Genomic DNA, 21138 nt, shown 5'->3' with positions numbered 1-21138 from the left:
ACAGCACAGAAACAAAGCAAGCACAGTTACTGTGTTAAAATATTCAAGACACCAATGAAAATAAAAGGAAAGTAGTGAAGTCTTATTAATGCTATGAATAATAAATAACAAGTGATAAGAAGATTGATGTTAAAAAAAAAGTAGTGTAAGAAATTACATAAAGAAAATATACTAGATAACTCTGGGGACTGGTAATGGATATGGTTGCTTATTTTTCATGGCTGTCAAATGTTATGAATTTCAAGATTTCCTTGCTTTTATAAAATGTGCCCCTGTCTTTTGGCTTCATAGGAAACTGTGTCAGTGGGTGAGTTGATGCATGTGTTCATAGGTGAATAAACAGGTGAACAATTTAGCCTGGAGTGGGTTGGCTGAGGCTGCACTCAATTCCAGCAAAGTATGCCTGGAGAGACTCAAATGAATTACAGATTAAGCTATTCCAGATTTCCACAGGCAAATCTGAGGTCCAAAGCAAGGTCTGTGAGTCTTAAAATGTGAAAACTGATTCTAGTGACATTATTGTGTCTGTTGCTTTCTGTGTTCTGCTACTTCCAGATCAAATTTGTCCAATTTAACAACAAAACCAATTTTTTACCTGCCAACTTTATCAGAAAGCCAGGCCAATACCTTTCTTCAGAACATCCATGGCAATGTATTTCATCCTGCTCCCTATCACAACTGGGAAATCAAAAGGGTTTTATCTTTAGTGCTGGGTATGACTGCTATAATCACTGACAGTAATATGGCTCCCTATGTTGGTTCCCAAGACAGAACTGCATTTTAAGGCTTAGTAACTGAGGTTCTGTAACTTACTACCTGTAAAAAGAGGTAGTATTTATGTAGATATTCTAAGCTCATAGCACACAAAAAGCAACACAAATTAACTCAGCACTCTTCCCTCAACATGAAATAACTTTTTAGCCCCAAGTAATGTGTTCGTGTGCTCCTGTAGAAGACAAGGGGTTGGCTGATGTTTATTGTATTTCTCAGGCACTGGTAGCTGTGGAGCCAGCCAAGGATTGGTGATAACAACCAAGGATTGTTGGCATTAACACTGCCAGAAGGAAAGGGATGTGGCTGGAGAAGGGGGCCACACAGAGGCAGGGCAGCCCTTTCCTGGGAGAAACCTCCTTGTTCTGGCTTGAGGACAGAAACACAACACAGAACAGCTCAAGCACAGGGATGAGGCTGGGAAGAAGGCATGGACAGTAGTGGGGGATCAAGGCTACCAAAGATGCCTGAAGCCCTCTGACTCATTTCCAAACAGGTCTAGAAGAACAAATTGCACATGATAGCTAGTTTGCATAGAAAATGAGAAATTTATCGTCAGAGTGGAGAATCCTATCATTAAAAAGGCACCCAACAAAGCCTAGGGACATAGGCAGCCCAGGATCCTGGCCACACCATCAGCTGGATCAATGCTGGAACCAGGACTGGTGATCTCTCTATTCCTTCTTTACATTCCATGTTTCTCTCTCCTCCTCTTTAATTAATCTCTGTCACTCTCTCTTCCCTTGTGCCCTGACCCTTTATCCACATTCACTGTCACAGGTTTATACCTGGAGATAAGGGACTAATGAACACCGATTCCCATGCCAGGTGTGTAATGCACTAACACAACTTTGTCAGCTTTTGTGGAGCCTCTGACTTCTGTCATTCCTTTTAATCACCAAGAATCTACTTGGTGCTCCCTTCTTTGGTGTTCCTTCCTAAGGGTGGGACACCACAGTCCTTAGTTTAACACTCTATGAACTGGGGCTTTTTTCTGGGTCAGTTTAATTTCCTCATGGATTCAGAACTAACAAAATTACCCACCAACAAAACTTCTCCCAAGTGCATGCATTAATGAAGCACCCTGAGTGGCTACATTTTAAGAAAATGTGGCCTATTTTTACTTAGATTTACACTTTGATTTGCCTTTTGAAATGAAGCTTTTTGAACCTGTACATGAACAACATCACAAATCCTAGTCCTACCTGAAAGTACAGCCATACAAATCAAAAAGCCTTCAGCCATCTGCTGCTAACCAGCACAAGGCACTGGAGTGTGCCACCAGGGCAAAAAGGATTTAGGAACCTTTAGCCTTGGAGAGGTATAAGCTGTGCAAAGTAGTTGCCACCAAAGCAAATGATGGAGATAGATGGTACTTCACTGGTAAAACAGGCAAGGACAAATAACACACCCACTTCAGCCTAAAGTCAGGTGGCCTGAGTTTCAGCAGGCCTGGCCTCCAGATCTGAGGAGCTGCGTCTATCAGAGAGCTGCTTCTGGCCCAGCAGAGATGCTGTGAACACAAGCAGCAAGCGCTGCTTCGCCATCACGGACCCAAACACCACCAGGTACAGAAGCACAAGCAGCCACAGTTTGGCAGACATGGCCTCTTGCTGACATTATTTCTGGCCCTGATGCTTTTGAAGAGGGTTTACAAGTCCTGAAGAGAGTTTTATTTTCCTCTTCCCCCGTCTATGGAAGCCTGAACACACACTATCACTTCAAAGCCCAGCTAACACAGAGGCCAGAGGAGATAAGTATCAGACTCCATACATCCCAGAGCAATATTACAAATGTGTACTCTATTTCAAGAACAAACAGAATAAAGTGGTGAAGAATGAAAGCTATTAATCGGAATAATTTTATACATTTTAATAACTCCACCATAAAGAGTGAAATCTTTAGAGAGACTTCATTAGATTTTTTTTGTGTGAATAAGGAATAACCATCATTGTGTCAGTGGAGCAGCATTACAAGCTAGGAAAAGCCTATTACTGATGAAATTGAAAAATAAAGCAGCGTGCATGTCAGCCCAGCAAAGCAAGCTGCTGATTTCTAGGTATGATTGCATGGAAAGGGAGAAGTTATATGAGAATAAAAGACTGTGAAAGCTGCTCCATTTTTAGAACACAGAAAATGCAAAACTGTAAACATTTTACAGCGAGTCAGGTTTGGTACCTAACATCAGCAGCATAGCAATCACACTGTGTAACAATACTGTCAGCAGCAATCCCCCCAAAGCAGCTCTACATTATCAGTCCACTGAAATATTTATTTAGCAAGACAGAACATCAATAACATTATCTCATAAGTTTTCTATTTTAAAAATATTTGGAATTGCATTATACGGCCCAACACTCAAACCACTTTGTTGCAACATTTTTTAAAAAGACAAACAAAACCTCCTAGCCTCATGTGAATTATTTATTCTTCTCTTCAGAATTACAAGCCAGTGAATAACAGTATAAAGAAGCTCAGAAGCACTGAATCCAGCCAGCAGTTTTCAAGATACAGTAATAAAATATCATTATTTGTACTAAATTGCTGCTTAGAAATGCTAATTGTGAATCTTATATAGAAGATTATGTTAAAATCTAGAAAAATCCCAATGGAAAGAAAAAAAATAGTTCTTGTCTCCAGAAGTCATAATTTAAGAATAAAATCAGAGATACAGGATGGATTGTGTTCGACGAAAAGCATAACAAAACAATGAATGTGTTTCCAGGCCACACTGCAGAAGACATACCCACAGTAGTTTGAGTACTGCAGGACATGCTACACTCCACAGCTTTTCCTTTACTAAATTATGACTGACCCAGGTAAAGAATTGCCCTAAAGAAGGTATTTTGTTTACCATGCTAACTTGGACTTCTGCACACCCCCCCACCCCACCCCGACCCCCACCGTGCAGTGCTGTTACAGCCAATAAACAAACACTGTTTGGCATTTTCAACGCAATAATTTGTTCTTTTTTTTTAAAGCAGATACCTCCAAGAGTCACCTGATCAGCCTGTTACACTGCCCACATTCATGTTATCACAGACCTTGTGGGATTGTCCGAAATAAGGGACATAAGGAAAGCAACAAGCCTGCTCCAAGAAGCACTGCAGTGGAGCCTTGCTCCATGCTGGAACAGCAGTATGAAACAGGTATTCTTTCCAAAGGGCTTTTCAAAACAAAACCTGTGGCTGTCTTTCCAGTTCCCTTTTCAGACTCTTCTGCTCCAGCTGTTAAAAGAGAAACAACAGTGGCAGAAGGATAAATGTGAATCACACAGCAGAATCTCCTACAAATAGCATTCCTCCTATTCCTTTGGCACCCTCACATTTTGAATGCGCAGTTCTTTGAAAAAGCCTTTTTTTCACCAGTACAAAAAAAAGGCTATCTGGACAGCTCTAGAAAATACAAAGAGAAGAAGTGAGAGTTTGATTCACAAGAACACATCCTTTGTTTGATATTGGTACAGCTGCAGTGTGAAGTGTTTTCCCTGGGCTTGCAGAGACACTGAAGCAGCACAGCTGACCTCTGGAACCGGGAAACAGCTCCATGGGCACTCTCATGTTTCCAGCCCTTGTAGCAGGCACAGAAAGAGAAGAGAGCTGTTCCAGCACAGGTCTGACAGTGCTTTGTTTAACCCAGAAAAAGGGAGCCCCAACCCTGGCAGTGTTCAAGGCCAGGCTGGACTTTGAGCAACCTGGTGTGGTGAGAAGAGTCCCTGCCCATGGCAGTGGGGGCTGCTCACTAGCTCACCTGTAAGGTCTATTCCAACCCTTTAACATTCTGTGCTTCTATTCGAAAATGAACAGAGTAACAGAACCTTTTGCCTTTAGCACTAACATGGACTGAGTAAATTGAGATAATGCTCAAAAGCAACACTGGTTCCACAGAAAAAGCTCACTGCTTATTGTTTTAAAGGGAGGCAGGGAAGGAGAAAAGCCTACTCAAGGGAATACAAGAAACCTATGTACATCAATACCACAAAACTGGTAGCTAATATCTACCTGAAAACAACACTTTGGAAACACTGCTTGGAAGCTGGTAGGAAAGTCCACAGCTAAAGGAATGAGCCTGGCTCTGACTGGAATTTTGGTTTGGTTGTTTTGTAGGGTTTCTTCCCAACTCCTATTTCCTCTCCCTTATTACCATAAACAGATGCAGATGATTAAGAGCCTAGCAGGGAAGAACTCTGGCAGGGCCAGGCAGAAGGGGTTACATGATCTCCTGCCACTGCTTCCACAGGGCTCACAGGCTGGATTGCATTTTCTTGAGCAGCTGATGAAGGATTAAGCCCAGCAGATGACTACAAAGGGTAATTGTCACATCTTAAACCAGCACAGCTAAATCTACCAGTGTTTATGAGACAGTAGTTTATGTTAAAGGTCCAAACCCCAAAGAAACTAATCACTCCTTTTAAAAGACTTGTCATTATATTCTAAGTAAGTGGCTTTCTTACTCTCGTAAGATTTTATAATTCCTCATGCCACTTCTGCCTTTTCCAACAGGATACTGAGGGAATTAATTCATTAAGACATCAAGATCATTTGAAGAATTGAAGGAAACAAACTGCTGCAAAAAGCTAGAACAATTTGCTAAAAATTGTTTTCATTATCCCACTTAATAATGGAATAATGCACTTGAACAGCAGAGAATTTTCTAGTGGGTTATTCAGGAGGAATTGTTTTGTGCAGCTCATTTCTGTGTTAGTATTAGAACTTTTCTTGAGTTACTTCAATGTAAGGGCTGTATACATTTGTATTTCACAGCACATAATGTCTGCTCATAATGCAATGCTGTGTCACTCAAACCGTGAGAAAATGAAGAAAGTAATTTTCAGAAGCACTAAATACTTAAGGAAACAACAATTCATTAATATAATCACTAAAAAGCAAGTGATTAGATTACCCCAGAAGACAAATTCCATGCCTAAAGTTGCACCTTGTATATACATGGATTTATATGCATATATATGGAGAGACAGGTGTGCATACACCCCTGCCAGGGAAGGGTTCCCTAGGAGTGCTGCTGAGGGTCTGGAAAGGCTCCTTCCCTCCCCTCCTCCCACTGTGCTGCAAGGACTAATGCAAGGCAGCTACCTGGAGAGAAAAAGGAGCCTTCATAGCATATTTATAAATGTTAAATGGCAGGGAAAGCTGCTGAGAGATTCCTCAAGCTCAGATCCTCATCTTCTCCTGCGTGGCCATCCCTGGGACACACTGGAAAACAAGGCAGCCATTTTCTCATAAGCTGTTCCACTCAGCAAACCAGATTGAAGGGCTTGATAAGCTGCTGCTCTCTTCCTGCAGTGACTGAGGGCAAAAACAACCCATCACCCACAAACAGGTACAGGCACAGCCACCTCTGCACCCAAAAACAACCCATCACCCACTAACAGGTACAGGCACAGCCACCTCTGTGCTCCAGCTGTGAGCCTGAGCAGGCACAGAGAGGGCAGAGAGGGAGGAAAGGAGAGAAGGAGGGAAAGATGGATGGATGGATGGATGGATGGATGGATGGACAGATGGATGGATGAGAACTCATCCATATTCCTGGGCTGCGCTACCCTACCTCTGTGCAAAACCTTACGGATGTGCGACATGGTGCTGCTTGCTCACAGTTTTGTGTTTCCAAAAATAAACTGCCAGTGTGAGAAAATACTTGGCTTTTACAGAACCTGTGTCTGTAAGACACTGCCCTGTGAGGAAAAATCTTGTGGTCCTTATGGAAGAGTGATTTTAAATGCATTCAGCACAGGTATACATGCACCTGTATGCACACGCATACATGACACAATTTTCATAGGCAACCTGGCTGTAAGTAACTTTTCTCACATGTAACCTCATTCAAATAACTTTTCTGGGAACCAGACTGTCAAAAACAGTGAGGACCCCAACTCTGCACAGTGTACAGATTGGGTATTCAGTATAATAGCTTGAGAATAGAAAGGTCTGTCTCTAGATGTAAAGCAACAATTCATGACACCTATACTTAGGTTTACTTCTTGTCTTCTACTATAACCCAGTTTCTTGTCATTTTTGTAAATCTCCCTGTTTTATAGGAGTGTTTTGAAACGGGGCAGCAAGAAATCCTGGGAGATGCCATTTCAGTCTCAGCAAAATGTGTTCAGCCTTTGCTATGCTTAAATGTGATGGGAAAAAAGAATTCCCACTTAGGTTACATCAACAGAGACTATTAAAATCCATCTGCTGAAGTCCTCCACTATTCTCCACATGCTGCCTGCCCAGCCCTGGCTCTTATTTCAAGACAAAGCCAGGCTCTAGCCAGACCACCCAGCCTGGCCCAAGGAAGTGCAGGAAGTGGGGTACATGTCCCCACTTGGCCACTCCCAATGGCCTCTGCCTGGCTGGCCTGACTGTGCTGCACTGGGCTCCCTCCCTCTGCATGGGGGCTCCACAAACAGAAGGTGACTCCCTGAGCCACTGAAGGCCCCAGGCCTCAGGCTCAGTTCAACCCACACAGGCTCTGGTGTCTGTGCCTGGCTTGGCTCTGCAGATGCAAAGGCACATTTAGTTCATTCCATCCAGCTTGGACATCTCTCTCCAGTGGCTGGTCCACAAGAGATAGCAGCACAATCCCATTACCTGAGGCAATCCCTTTGGTCAGCTTTAAGCAATTTTGTCACAGGCTATCAGTGGCCAGGAGTACCAAAACTAGGACTGCTGTCAATACTATGATTTTTAAGCACTACACCTAGGAATTTTCCTTTCTCTACAGAAAACAGGAGAACAGCCAAGGACATGACACACAAATGATAATGCTTAAGACTGTAGAAAACCTAAATGTGAGAAAAGCAGACCTGAGCTGCCAAAACCTAAGACACTGCCTCTGCTTTGCTTTTCCCAGACAGAAGCAGAGTCTGGCTCTGACCTCTCCCTTCCTATTGCCTGCAGCTCCCCCCAGCACCTGCTGCTGCTTCCACGCTGGGCAAACAGCAGCAGCTGAACTCAGCAACACTAACATGACATTTTGTGCCCCAGTACCTGCTCCAGCTCTTGAGCACAAGCATTAAGTTTGTCCCTGAAAATTCTGCATTTGCAATTTCACACATGCTCACTAAGGATGTTAAATAAAAATGGTTCCCAAAACATCATTCCTAATGCTGCAAACTTCTGTAACTGTTTCCCAGAGTTACTCCATGAGTCTGCAACGAGCCTAATGTAAAGGATGGCTGTACACCAGAGATGATTCTGGCCAGCTTTTTAAGACAAAAAGTCAGAATAAACACAAGTAGAGCATCAGCAGTTAAAACATGTGATACCCTCATCAGTCATCAAAACTACTGAAACAAAGCCCTGTTCTACATGATTAGCTGGTGAAGAACATGTTTTTTTCTGTGGCCATTGATTTTTACTGGGTAAAGTAATAAGTCTTGTTTTTCTGCCAAGTATTGATGCACTAAGTCATTTTTAAAATATCTTTTATTTTGAAATGCAAGATAGCTTAAGTTTTAGAGTAGAAAGTCTCCTCACTCCACTAAAATTCAAAGTATGTAAAACCACAGCTCTATCAATCATGTCATCTGCGCTAAAAACGTCTTTTTTTTTTTTTCTTTTTTTTTGCCACAAGACTATGATATCATGTGCAGGTGGTAACATCTAAACGCGTACATATAGAAGACATATGTAAAAGCAGACTACTCATTTTCTTGATCCAAACAGTAAGTAGAAATGAAGCCATGCTGATCTAGCTCATACACCTCTCGGCACTAGAGGCTTCTCACTAGACCTGCAACCCTCATGCTGAAACATCATTTCCAGAAATGAAGCACACAGCTCCCCACACCTGTTTCATACCATCAAACCAGATAAAATGGCTTCATCTCATCCAGGAAGGAAGGAGTTCAGCATTGGGTTGAGGAGTCAGACAAGCACCATATGGCTAGAAGGGATGGGAAGACAAAAGTGAGGGCTGAACCACCCCTCAGTGGCAGCAAGAGTTACATTGGCTCAGCTGTGTTGTCTAATCAAGTATTCTAAATCAATTAAGAGTGAAGCCAATTTGTACACATGAATCTTTGTATTTATAAATGAACCTAAATATTCCACAGTAATATTCCATTCGGTTTATTTCCTGTAGTACATGGAGAGAAACCAAGGAATGACTGAGCTCATTAGCCATGAAAACATGTTGTTTTATCAGGCAAGCTTTTGTCCAACAATAAAAAATGAGCAGTGAATGGATGAACCCTTCCTTCCCTATAAAACAATGGTTCCCCATGCAGGAATGCCAGTTAATGCTGGTTAACAGCAAACATGCTCTCTCAGTTGTTTGGAATTGTCACTGGGTTTGTAAAAAATCCTCATGCATCTTCCCAGAATAATACATTTCTCACAGATTTTAAAGGAAACAGAAAGACACTTTCTGTGTGTAGAGATCATCATTTAATGGCCCAGGACAGTGAGCCATAGCCTGCCCTAGGCACACCTGATCTGCCCATGGCTTGCTTTACAGAAGGTGCACAGCAAGGTAAAGCATTTCAGCAGTGACTCAGCACTGTGTGTTCATAGCCAGCCTAAGCTTATTTAAGAGCCTGTGGCTGCCATGTGTTGGGGACAGACTGTGGAGCTGGCTGGAAGCTCCTTGTGCATCCGTCAGCACTGGGCAGCAGCAGGACAGGGCTGACACTACCCTGGGATGGGAGCACAGCTCAGGGAGAAGGGAAGGAGGGCAGGACACTGCTTTTGAATTGGCTCAGGTCACCTGCTAAGAGTTGGATTCCCATGGTCCACAGGAGGAAGTGGAAGCCGAGCAGCTGGTGGAGCTGTGAAGAATTATGTGTCTTTATACCCTTCATGCAAAGTGAGAGAAGCAGAAAACACTGCTTAGAAGAATCTTGTCTATTCTGCATGCACATACATACCCATGTGCAGAAATGAAGTACATGCTTTTGGTCATACTGGAAAGCACAGGGAGGTAAGAAATAAAGAGTCACTGTAATCTGATTAGCTGTGTAATTAAGACTAAACTGGGAGATCAATGAGGGAAACTGTAAGGAGGGGTTTTTTCAGCACAGTATGCTAGAGAAAAAATGAGAAATCTGGTGGAAATCTAATGGGATAAAGGAACAGATGGTAGGTGGACACCCAAGGGACACGAAATATGCTTAAAGATGATAATGGCTAACAATATGATTAAGAGTACATGCAATCTCACAAAACACTGCATGGAACTGAAATGTAAGTACTAAGGCATAAACCCCTTAATATTATAGATTAGATTTACATACTTTCACAGACACCTATAAGACAAACAGGAAGAACACTTACAAAAAGGTTCTTTATAACACAAGCATCTGGGCTATTTAAGGGAATGGCTCATGTTGTCTTGAGAAACTGGCAAATAACTGTTACAAATATGGTACAGGACCACAGGACACATATAACAATAAATAATTGACTCACTACAGAAATGAACAAGTACAAACCATCATCCGAGGCCCAACTCGCATTACCTCACACTCTACTGGCCTGTGAGGACTCTGGGGGAAAAAGGCAGATCAAACCCTACCCACTTTTTCAATCATGACTATATCAGCAACTTCCAGCAAAACCTTCCCCATAACACACTGCTCTCCCAGCTGGTGCACATGCAGGAGCAGGGATTGTGGTCTAAGAGCTGGACACACAAGCAGGTCAAGGCAAGATGGCCACTGATGCTCAGGCACTGCTTTCAATTTTTTTCTTATGCTCCATCAAATTTGCTACAGCAGTCTCATTAAACTATGGTGGTAGTGTGCCTTCTAAATATTTGCCAATTATTAAATAATACCCATAAACAATACAGCCCAGCTGTAGAATTATTTCTCCACAAAGTAAATGAACATTATATATAAAAATGCCAGATATATACAGATAGATAGATACATAAGTACACAAAACAGTGTTAAACAGAGTAAATGCAAACAAATAAGAGATAAAAATCAATGCTGCATTTACTATAACCCAGTTATTTATGTAGATTTATTTTCAAATATATCTGATTGCACTCATAGCACTGATGAAGACAATAGTAATGCACTAAATATCATTGAACACTTAAACTAAAATTCCTCCTTGATCATCCCTACATAACCACTTTGATTTTATTTTGCCACCCTAGGACAAGAACAACCTCATAACCAGAAGGTCAGAGAATTCTTACTGTGTTATGAGAGCAAACTAAATTATTTCCAAAAGCAGGAGTCCTCTCCCAGGCCCAGTCCTGCTTTTGGCTCTCCCATCTCCAAGTGGCACTAATTTAAATGAGGGGCCTGGTAGGTTTAGCACTTCAGCTGATATCAATTACTGCTGTATCACACAAAGCACTCCCTGAAGTAATCAAGAACTAAGCTGCTTATGGCAGTAGTGTAAAAACTGCACTCGAAATTAAACAGAAGCCAGTACACAGCAGAGACACAACCCTCCCCTCTGTAAGAAAAAGAGATTTAAATGGGCAGCTGCATTCTGCATCAGCAGAATTACAGCCATTTCTGTGAATGGTTTTAAGGTGCATACAGAGGTCACTGTGTTCCATAGATTGGGTTACTGCACAGCCAACAGATAATGACTACATAAAAGAAATAACTGGGCACTGGACTGCCTTAAAACAACTGAAGAGAAACAGAATAAGCCAGAATGATGCTGACTCTGATGCAGCTTCAGAGCAAGCATCATCCTCTAATTTACTCACTACTAACTTATGAAAACTTCCCCGTGTTTTTACAATCGTAAAATAAAAAAACACAAAAAAACCAAGTCACAAATCACAGATTTAATTTTATTTTTAATTCTAGCACAGGAAAATGGTGGGAGGTAATGGAAATGGGCCCAATTAAATGTGATGTAAGGAACCAACAAGACACAAACTCTTCAGAAGACTAAGTTGTAACAGCTGTCTTGCACTGTTGTGCTTTTGTCTGTTCTTGGGATCCCACCTCAATGGTTTCTGCTCAAGGACAATTTTGTTTAAGGATGCTTCAAGCAGTACTTGTCATATAGGGCAGGCTCACTCAGCTGAGCTCAAGCCCCTGCAGGCCCCCCTCTCTGCACAAGGGCAGATACAGATAGGCTTCCTGGCACCTTTCCATCCTACAATTTCCTACTGCTATTACACTGATGATTCAAATCTAATTTTAGCAAGCAAGCAAGCCTTCTGCTGTCAGCAGCCATTGTTCCAAGACAGAAGGAAAATACTTTAAGCACATTTTCGTGCCTTTCAGCATCTGCATTCTGTATTGCTTTTGTTCCTGGAGAGGGGCACAGAAAAGGAAAATAAGGGGAGCACTTCCCAAGATAAGGAGGTAAGATATCACTGTTGTCACTTACCATTTCCTAAACAAATTAAATTTTCCCAAACACTGCATGGGCAGCAGAAGGGTTTTATTCATTTAGGAACAAATGCTTTGAAAATCTAACAAACTTGCTACTGTAATAAAGCAATATTCAAACCATATTCCCCTAAGAACACATAAAAACAATGGGTTTTTTTTATTTTTTCAAAAATAGAAAAATATTTTTCACATACTTTGGTATAATTCAGTCCTACACAGCCACAACACTTATCTTTTTAAATAACTAAATACATTAATCTCTATACAGCTAAGTTTGTGTGTAAATGAAACTGCTTTACCAGTTCAGAAAGAATAAAAATAATATCCTTGATTATATACTATCTCACAAGATGTGACGATTCACCATGTTTCTAAGTGTTGGCATAAGAGATCAGAAAAAGAAAAGTAATTTGAATATTCTTTTGCATATTTTAAGATGGCCTTCAAAAGCCAAGTGAACACAGAATAACATGCTGAGTTATTAGCTGTACAGCAAAAGGAATCATCCCATAAAATGTGCATTATCAGTGAAAAGTTGCAAGGGATAAGATATTCACTGAACATCCTAAGTTCTGAAGATTATTGTAGAAGAAGGGCATAAATTCAGTTCCAATAACCAAGGATAAGATAAGCATAGAAATTCTTCCAGGCAAGGAAGAAAAAGGCCAGTTTGTCCTTAGCTACAGTACATTCAAGTTAGTGGTATGACATGTCCTGATGTTTATATTCTATGATTTTAATAAATCTACAATAGAAGATTAAATATATCTGCAGGTCTCCTAAATAAAATAAATGCTATACTGTGGTGCTGAAATATGCAAGGGTTTTCATTACCTAGAATTCATATCATAGAAAGCTATTTATACATTGGAACAGGAAATATTTACTAGCAGTTAACACCCTAAAAGGTGCAGAAAATGTTACCTGTGCAATACACTGCTATACTGTTGTCTCAATGGCAGCAGACAGAACACAGGGATCAAGTGTTGCAGTCCCCGAGGACAGACATTGTGTAACCTGCCCAAGGTATTTAATTTGATCTCTTTGTTCAAGTCAGTGACATTTGCATTCATTCACATTCAGAAAGTTATTAATCTAAAAAAGCTAAGGAGTCTTTCATTTCTTCTTGTCTCCAAACTCCATTTGTTCTTCTATAAAATTAATGCCATAAATAAAATGTTGCATTTAGACCTGCTGTGATACTGCCAGCCAATTTTGCTGCAGATAAAGGTCGAGGAAAAATTTATTAAAAAACAAAACAACATTTTTTCCCCAAACTCCCTGTATTAAAGAACAGTGCCAAGCATTTAAATAAACTCCCAACATAGGTCAATCCTTAATGGGTTTGTAAGTGAGCTGTGTGTTTTAAGTGCTAGCCTTTGGAGCTTTACTGAACTATTTCTTGTCAGCAACTGCCCTCCAGAAACCTGTGACCATCATCTGAACTACATAACCAGTCTGGATGAGAGCCCAAACCCTAACTGAAGGCCTTAATAAGCACAAATCCAACAAGAGACAAAAGTTACCTCCTACCTCTGCTGCGTTTCCTCAAAAACACAAGTTTTGAACTCAAACATTCAATTCTTGCATTAAATACGCTGAAAGAAATTTCATTTTAGAAATTCATCTGAGCTGGATGTAAAAATTTCAGCTAATTCCTTGTCTCAACTTCAATGAATAAAAATCTGTTTCCTGTTTGAATTCTTGTTCTTATTTCCAGTGCATCAGTTTATTTCCATAGCATCCAAACAAAAAGAGCCTTCTCATGTCATAAACCTTCACATGGTAATTACCAGATCATGGCCAACTCATAATTTCAGTCTTCTTTTAACAGAAAAGATTGGATTGTACATTTTCTACTATAAAAATGAGCTCCTGCAGAACCACCAAACTATTTCTGCAGTAAACCCAAATTCTCTGAGCTCCTGGTATGAGTACCACTCATCCACGTTGCACTCCCACACCAGTGAAATGTCCTCCATTCCACATGGACAGCAAACTCACTTTTTATTTGTTAGTCTTGTAGTCCTACATCAAAACATTGAATCACTGACTGGGACACCTTCAGGATACACTAATGACAACTGCTGAGGGAGCTTCAGATATTATGGGCTTGCACAGATTAACACAAGAAGACATCACCTTGCTTCTCCTCATCACTACCTTTACAACTGAGTAATGTGAAATTATGAATGGATTAAGAGCACAATAATAAGAAAACTAACACCTAAAACCTCCTGGAGACCAAAGCAGGCAAACAGGAACAAAATGTTGATATTTAGCTCAGAAGCAGCTCAACATAGCTTTTTCCAGTGACTACAACTGGAGCCAGTAACTGCTGCATTTGCTTACAGATTCAGTTGGTATTTTAGGGACAGCATGCAGGACAGGCTTCTGCAAAAGCAGACAAGCACTTCCCATGTGTTGTTATCATACAGAATTACCAGAGACACAGTCCTGTGCATCTGGCTTCAAAGCACAGGAGATCCTGCAACCACTGCCTTCCTCATGGCAGGAGTGCACACAAACCAACAGGCGACTCTGGATGGATGCTCAACATTGACTTGACAGATAGGGAGTTGCACACACAAGGTCTTGGGATTTAATGCAATGAAAAGCAAAAATAGAAATACAGATAGAAAGCAAGGTATGGGTTGGGAAAATGCAAGACTTAACATGTTTGGTATGAAAAAAATTCAGATCAGTAATAAGGAAGGTAGGGAAGGAAGGGAGAGAGTGCACTGAGATATACATGATGTAGGAGGTAATAAGGGCAGCCAATCTAGAGAGTAAAAATTAAAAAAGAAAAGCACCAGAAATCATGATAATGGAAAAAATATATATTCTCTAGAGATTTAGGAGAACCTAGACTCTTGAATCTCCTGATTAAATGAAGGTGGGTCTCTGGAAAGCAAAAAGGTGAAGAACTAACATTTGAGTAAAGAAAGATAATTTTTTTGCAGGTGAAAAATGGTAAAGTAGGCAAAGAGATAGTGGGATAATTGTTTACAAATATCTAAAGGAAGAATGCACATAGAAAAAGGATAACATTTTCTAACAGCTGTGGAAACTCAAAAAGGAGTACATGGAAAATGAAGGCTTTTTTGGTGGTTTATTTTTGTTGGGGTTTTTATATAAAAATATTGAGGAACTAGAAGGAAAGGCTTTTTGGAGGGAAATGACTGCTGGCCTGCAAAAAACTGCCAGAGGGAATACTGCAAAGATACTGCTGGACTAAGTAACAGAAAATGAACTGATGGAACAGTCCTGTACCAGAAAGAGAAATGCTTTGGATAATGCAAAAAAACACTTCCCAGTCTGCTTATCTGTACGCTATGTATACAACTAAGATATATTACCTGAAAATTTGTGCTCCCTTTTTAATACAACAGTAATGTACTTTATTACTGATTTTAACAGGCTTTAATAGGAGGAAGCATACATTCAATTATTTTATTACATGCTTTGAATATAGATGGTGAGCATCTGCACTCTAGTTTACTCCTCCTGTCCTCATCCTCTCATAAAAACAGCACTGGCACATTTTAGAATTCAGAGCAGCCCTCCCCAGCCCAGCCGCTTTCTTGGCTGGTTTGCTGGGATCTATATATCCAATCTAATTATTTTGATTCCCATTTCCAACCCTATCAGTGGTGCAGTGGTGCAAGAAATCAAAATGCCAGTCTCCTAAATGTGTTAGAACCTAAGAGCTAACAGCTACTCATTTGCAGAGGCATCACTGCATGGCCCAAAGCCTCTGCCACCAGGCAATTTACATTCAGGGTTCTGGATGTGACTCGAGAGGGGTTTCCCAGCACACCAATACAGAGCATTTCATAGAACACTTCAGATATGCTACAGGTTGTTGCATCATCTTATTTTGTCACAGCATAACTGACAAAAAAACCCCCAGCAACGCTTTGTTCAAATTTTGTCTCTTTTTAATGACTCAAGTCCTTCTTCTTTGTTATTTTTCCCTTTGTTTTCTTAAAAGGCAAAAAATAGAATCATATAAGTTAATCTTCCCTTAAGTGATTAGAAGAGAGAGTCAGCAATAATCCTGCCAAAACACCTACTACCCTCTCCAATCAGGGGGATCATATGCTGCTCAGTAGCTGAATTTCCCTGTGGATCTTTGCTTAGAAGCTGTCCCCTTCTTGAATTACAGTCTTACTTAGATTACTAATGCTCAGCACCACCAAAAATATTCTCATTCATTTCTTCAGCTTTTACAAACATGATAACATGATTTGTGTTTAAATATAAGCGTCACCGTTTTACTTTTTATTATGAATATCATATGTTTGGCAAGCTGTCTGACCTTCCTCATGATGATGAATGCTGCAGCAAACAATTTGCTGTATCTTTAAAGAAATGGCCAATTCAATTACATTATGCCAGAAGCTTTCAAATCCCTCTCTGCCAAATGTCTTTGCTATATCCTGCCACAGACAGCCCATTTGTATTCCAGCACAGTAGGACACTTGTTTTGTTGAAGCACACAGTTCTAGTTAGGTACTATCAACAGAGCAGTATTTCAGCTCTCCAGCTCTGTGCTCCTTCCACCCCCTCCACCCTCGGTTATCAGGATTTTCAATTTTACTGACCAAACGTGTATGCATTACTAATCATGTGCATGAAATGCAGCAGTTATCGACTGCTACAACAAAATACATTAGTGGCCAATTACAGGAGTTCTTGGCAGCAATGGTTATCATTCTAGTGGATTTAATCATTGCACTTAAAGTGAAGCTTGAGATTCCCTTTGAGATTACACCACTAATTGCTTCTGTTTTGCCAGTTACTGCATGAGCTGTTTGCAAAAAGGATCCTAAAGATGCTTTCTAAATATGGGAAAGCAGCAAACAGATGAAGCCTCCTGTAATGAGTGTCCCTCCCCCGAAAAACCACAGTGTCAATTTATTCATGCCACAATTCTCCTCTCGGATTCATATCCCCCTGTCACCTCCTCTTTCTCTCTCATTTCTTGCTATTTGGGCAGACAGCAGCAATACAGCTGCATTGCTATTCATGTGAATCATGCGCACACTATCATTTATTTATATAGATACTGAGAATATTACACTCCAAAAATAAAAAAAAGCTTCCCTCTCTCTTCTGTGTTTGCAGAGAGGATGCTACTAATTATTATTATGATTATGACAGAATGTTTAAATGGTCTTAGACCTTAAAAAAAAAAAAGGAAAAAAAACAATTTAGGCCAAGTACATGAATTATTACACATACAATACCATCCTAATAGGCTTCCACCCTCCAGAAATTCCTAAAAACAAACACTCCCCCTCCCAAGGAATTTGCAATATAACATATTGTTCTTTAAAAGCCCACATCTACTTCCAGGTTGTCAGTAGTGATGAATTATCTGGTTTACAGCCTCATAAAGCAAAAGTGTCTACATAGGGCTTTAATGCTGAGGCCCACCTCAGGACTTTGGTACCTTTCATATGTAGTGATACACAACTTTCCAAACATGAAAGAAATGCTTCAGGTGAAACAAAGAGATATAATTGTCATCAACATTTTAGGTCTGATCAAAATAAGTAGTCTTTCGAGGACAAAAAGAATGGGGAAGGACTAAAACTACAGCTTTGTTAGCTGAGAACAAGCTATTTTAATCAATAAAATTGTTTAAATAACTTTTTTTGGCTCCTTTTCATTAAAAATTTCAGCTACTCAAGCTTTCCATTATTCAAACACCACTCTGTGAACAACAAAGAAACACTCAAAAATATAAAAAACCCCCAACAATCCTCAACAAAAATTTTCTCATGAGATTAAAAAACCTCCTATGTTTGTCTCAACAGACACCAACATTTTTGGGGCTTCAGTAGATGCTAGGTTGATAAAACTTTAATTAGAAACTTAATTGATCTCTGTGAGAGAGATACTGTAGAGAAAGTTTTAAATCCCCAGAGACTTCTACACTATAAACAGCAGAGCATATGACATCTTTAAAAGCTGTCAGAAACCATACACTGTGATTTACAAAAAAAAAAAACAAAAAAAAAAATAGCAATCTCTGTGAAATTAACTGCTAAAAGAAGTTGAAAAAGCTTCATCCTGCAGTATCAACAGGCTACAGCACCAGCACCAGGCAGCTTCACTCCAGGCTCTGAGCAGGGCACAGATAATACCCACACAGATAACACCCTGGGAAAGAACAGAGGGCAGCAGAGCAAGGGTCACATCCCTGCTGCACTTATCTTGCTTCATGCCCAGATGTAGATTTGCTCAGAACCAGTTGATCTTTCCAGAGCAGCAGGCACGAGAACTGCTGCACACAGGATGCTCTCAAACCAAGGCCAGCTCATTTTCATGCTTAACAGAGAAAATCTTGCCCCAAGGCACTCAATTTCAAGTCTGAATGAGAAAATCTGTAGGTGATGCAGTAACTACAGTAACTGGCAAATAATAAACTGGGTGAAACACCCAGAGATCAATCCTATATTCATGAAGGAACACACCACACAATGCAATTGGATTATCTCCATTTCTTAGCTCACTAGTTCTTGATTTCTACCTTATTAGACCACAATTAAGGACCATTTTCAAGTACAAAGTAACACAGTACTGACACAGTATCTTTGTCACTATACCCACAGGTCCTCCAGTCCAGCAGAATGACTGCCTGCCTTTTGTATGGGCAAGCTCCTGTCTCATGTACATGGGCACAAAATCTAAATTACAATTCCAAGAAGACTGCAATTGTATCTGGAATTTCTAGTGCTATCTTTCAAATGAGGAAACAGGAACAAATCAGGACAAGAAAACATTCCCAAAATGAACAGCTGAGCTTATGTAGCGCCCAAAATACAAAAGGTTGGGAAATAGCTGTCTTTCATCACTGTCAAAAGCAATAGACTAAAATATGCAGAGTAGGACTGATAACACAGGAAATAAATGAAAACATTTGCTTCATTTTAGTATAGAAGTTAAAAGAAACAAGGCGAAAACCTCTCTCAAAGGTCCCTGCTGGATTTAAAACAGAGCTGTTGAGCCTACTGGGGTTTCAAAACATGCCACTATCATTTAAGAACACTGAACTTCTCTTCTTTAATAAACCTTACACCTGTTCACTAGTCCAGAGACTTAATTCTAAAACTATACACAGCAAGTGCAAGGCAAGGAAGCAGAACTTCAATGAGAACTGCTAAAACAGGAAAGCAACCAGTTCTTATAATTCAGTCTCAGGCATTATTTGTAATTCACCTAACTTACAAATAAAAGAACAATAATACTAAATGCTACCATGACGTATTTCTTAATGAATTAAAAGTCTTATGTGTGCATAGCTCACAAAGCCTGGCAGAATTTTAGGTTACATATATAATCGTCTTTAATACTGAAAGCAATGAGAGACATTTTTGTATACTACTCTACTGTAGGGATAAACACAATAAACACTCTAGCAAAATGAAATACACTTTTTTATGCAGTGATGTGATGGATATCAATTTGTAAGTTCATTAATTAAGTAGAAGAACATGAATAAACCATGGCACAGATTTGGGATAAACAGCACTGGTAACAAGTTTAGACCAGATTACACTGAGAGACTTTCAGCTGGTAGGAATTGTTTTCAAAATTTAATGTAGACACCAGTAAGGATATTCAGCTTAGTAAGGCTCTCTAAAACCAAAGATAATTCTTTTAGCATGAGAAATGCCAGTAGGAAGAAAGGCTCCAGCTCTAGCAATTGTTTCAGAAAACTCAATTAGCTTGCCCATTTTTAAAAATATGTTACGAGTAGAAAGAAGTTTCATGGTATGAAAAATGTATCTGCTTATTAATCTTACAGACATTTCATATATGAATATGTATGATTAAATAAATGCTTTAAATAATAAGTGACACATCAACATAGCTTTTCAACATGTAAAATAATTTTTTGCAACCAGAATAATGCTTGGGTTGCCAGGAAAGAATGCTATGTAGATAAATGGCAAATATTCTTCTTGCCTTTCAGAAAACTGCATAGGCTGGGTTTGGGACTGGGGGACTCCAGATACCAAGGAATGTCTTCCACATGCCCCGTCCAAGCTGATGAAGAAAAGCTGTCACTGTCCTGTTTTAGTGAAAGCAAACCCCAATCAAGACAATAGGTTTTGTCTCAAAAATGAAATGAGCATTAATCCTTTCAAAGACAACCTTCCACGAGCTCATCTTCTCAGCCTTCAGCCTCTGCTGACCTCATATTTAACCTGGCCTGACCTTCATTCTGCTGAGTCTCAGTTCGTTACTATGATTACAAACCAGCAAGATCAAATTAAGCTTTAAGAAACTCAGATATTACTCTGAAGATAAATAACTGCAAAGGCAAAACATCAAAATACCAAGAAATCCTGTTCATAAGCTACGTTTCATTCTGTGCAGACTTCAAGGGTAGCAACAAAAACAAAACGTACCACAAAGCACTGCAGGCTCTACAGCAATTCCCTCCCTTGCAGGTACCCAACCACTTCTGGTCTTTGTCAATTCAAAAGCCAAAGTATTGTCTAAAGCTACAATAGCAATTAGGCACGGAGATGCTGAAAAATATTTCACAGTCTTAGCATTTTGTAAAGCTGCTTTTCCACTAAGTATTCACTTACTCAGGTGCAAGAACAGTCAAGGTCCCCAGTTTGCCCCAGATTTTCCCTTCAGGCCAGTTTTATCCTTAGGTACCTGTGCACAATAAAATAAACAAATAAAAAAATTAATTTACATTACTCCTCGTAAGCTCATCTCTTGATTATATCAACTTTTATGGCCCCAATGTAAGAATTCAGATCTCCAGTTTTTCTCAGAGGATTATTTCCCATCAATATGGTTAACCTGAAGCAAACTCAAAGCTGTTTTCCACATGTAAAAAAATTAGTTTTATTTGACCAGTATATATATATATTTAGATTTACCACGACCCTAAATGAAAGAGTTTTCTGTAAGAAAACTCATGTAAATTCAACCTAATAGATGGTGGGATTGCATGGTTTAGGTGTATTTCATCACTTGTTTTTAGGAGAATAAACAGAGAGCACACA

At 39.9% G+C, this 21138-nt stretch overlaps 1 protein-coding gene across 3 annotated transcripts in view; it reads right to left on the bottom strand.

The window, feature by feature from the left end:
* Positions 1 to 21138, bottom strand: part of TBL1X (transducin beta like 1 X-linked) — a 244390-nt gene that overhangs the window by 121713 nt on the left and 101539 nt on the right. For 2 of the 3 annotated variants that reach the window (XM_054271693.1, XM_054271691.1), the window contains exon 2: positions 20710 to 20782. The exons of the other annotated variant lie outside the window; for it this stretch is intronic. The gene's annotated coding sequence lies outside the window, so the exon portion shown is untranslated. The remainder of the gene's footprint in view (positions 1 to 20709; positions 20783 to 21138) is intronic. 3 annotated transcript variants of the gene reach the window in all.

Source organism: Melozone crissalis, unplaced genomic scaffold (genome assembly GCF_028551555.1).
Source record: "Melozone crissalis strain CALT ecotype California unplaced genomic scaffold, PUWL_Pcris_2 ptg000013l_1, whole genome shotgun sequence".
Taxonomy (NCBI): Eukaryota; Metazoa; Chordata; class Aves; order Passeriformes; family Passerellidae; genus Melozone; species Melozone crissalis.
The sequence above is the reverse complement of the archived record's forward strand: the minus strand, read 5'-3'. Positions and strand labels throughout refer to the sequence as shown.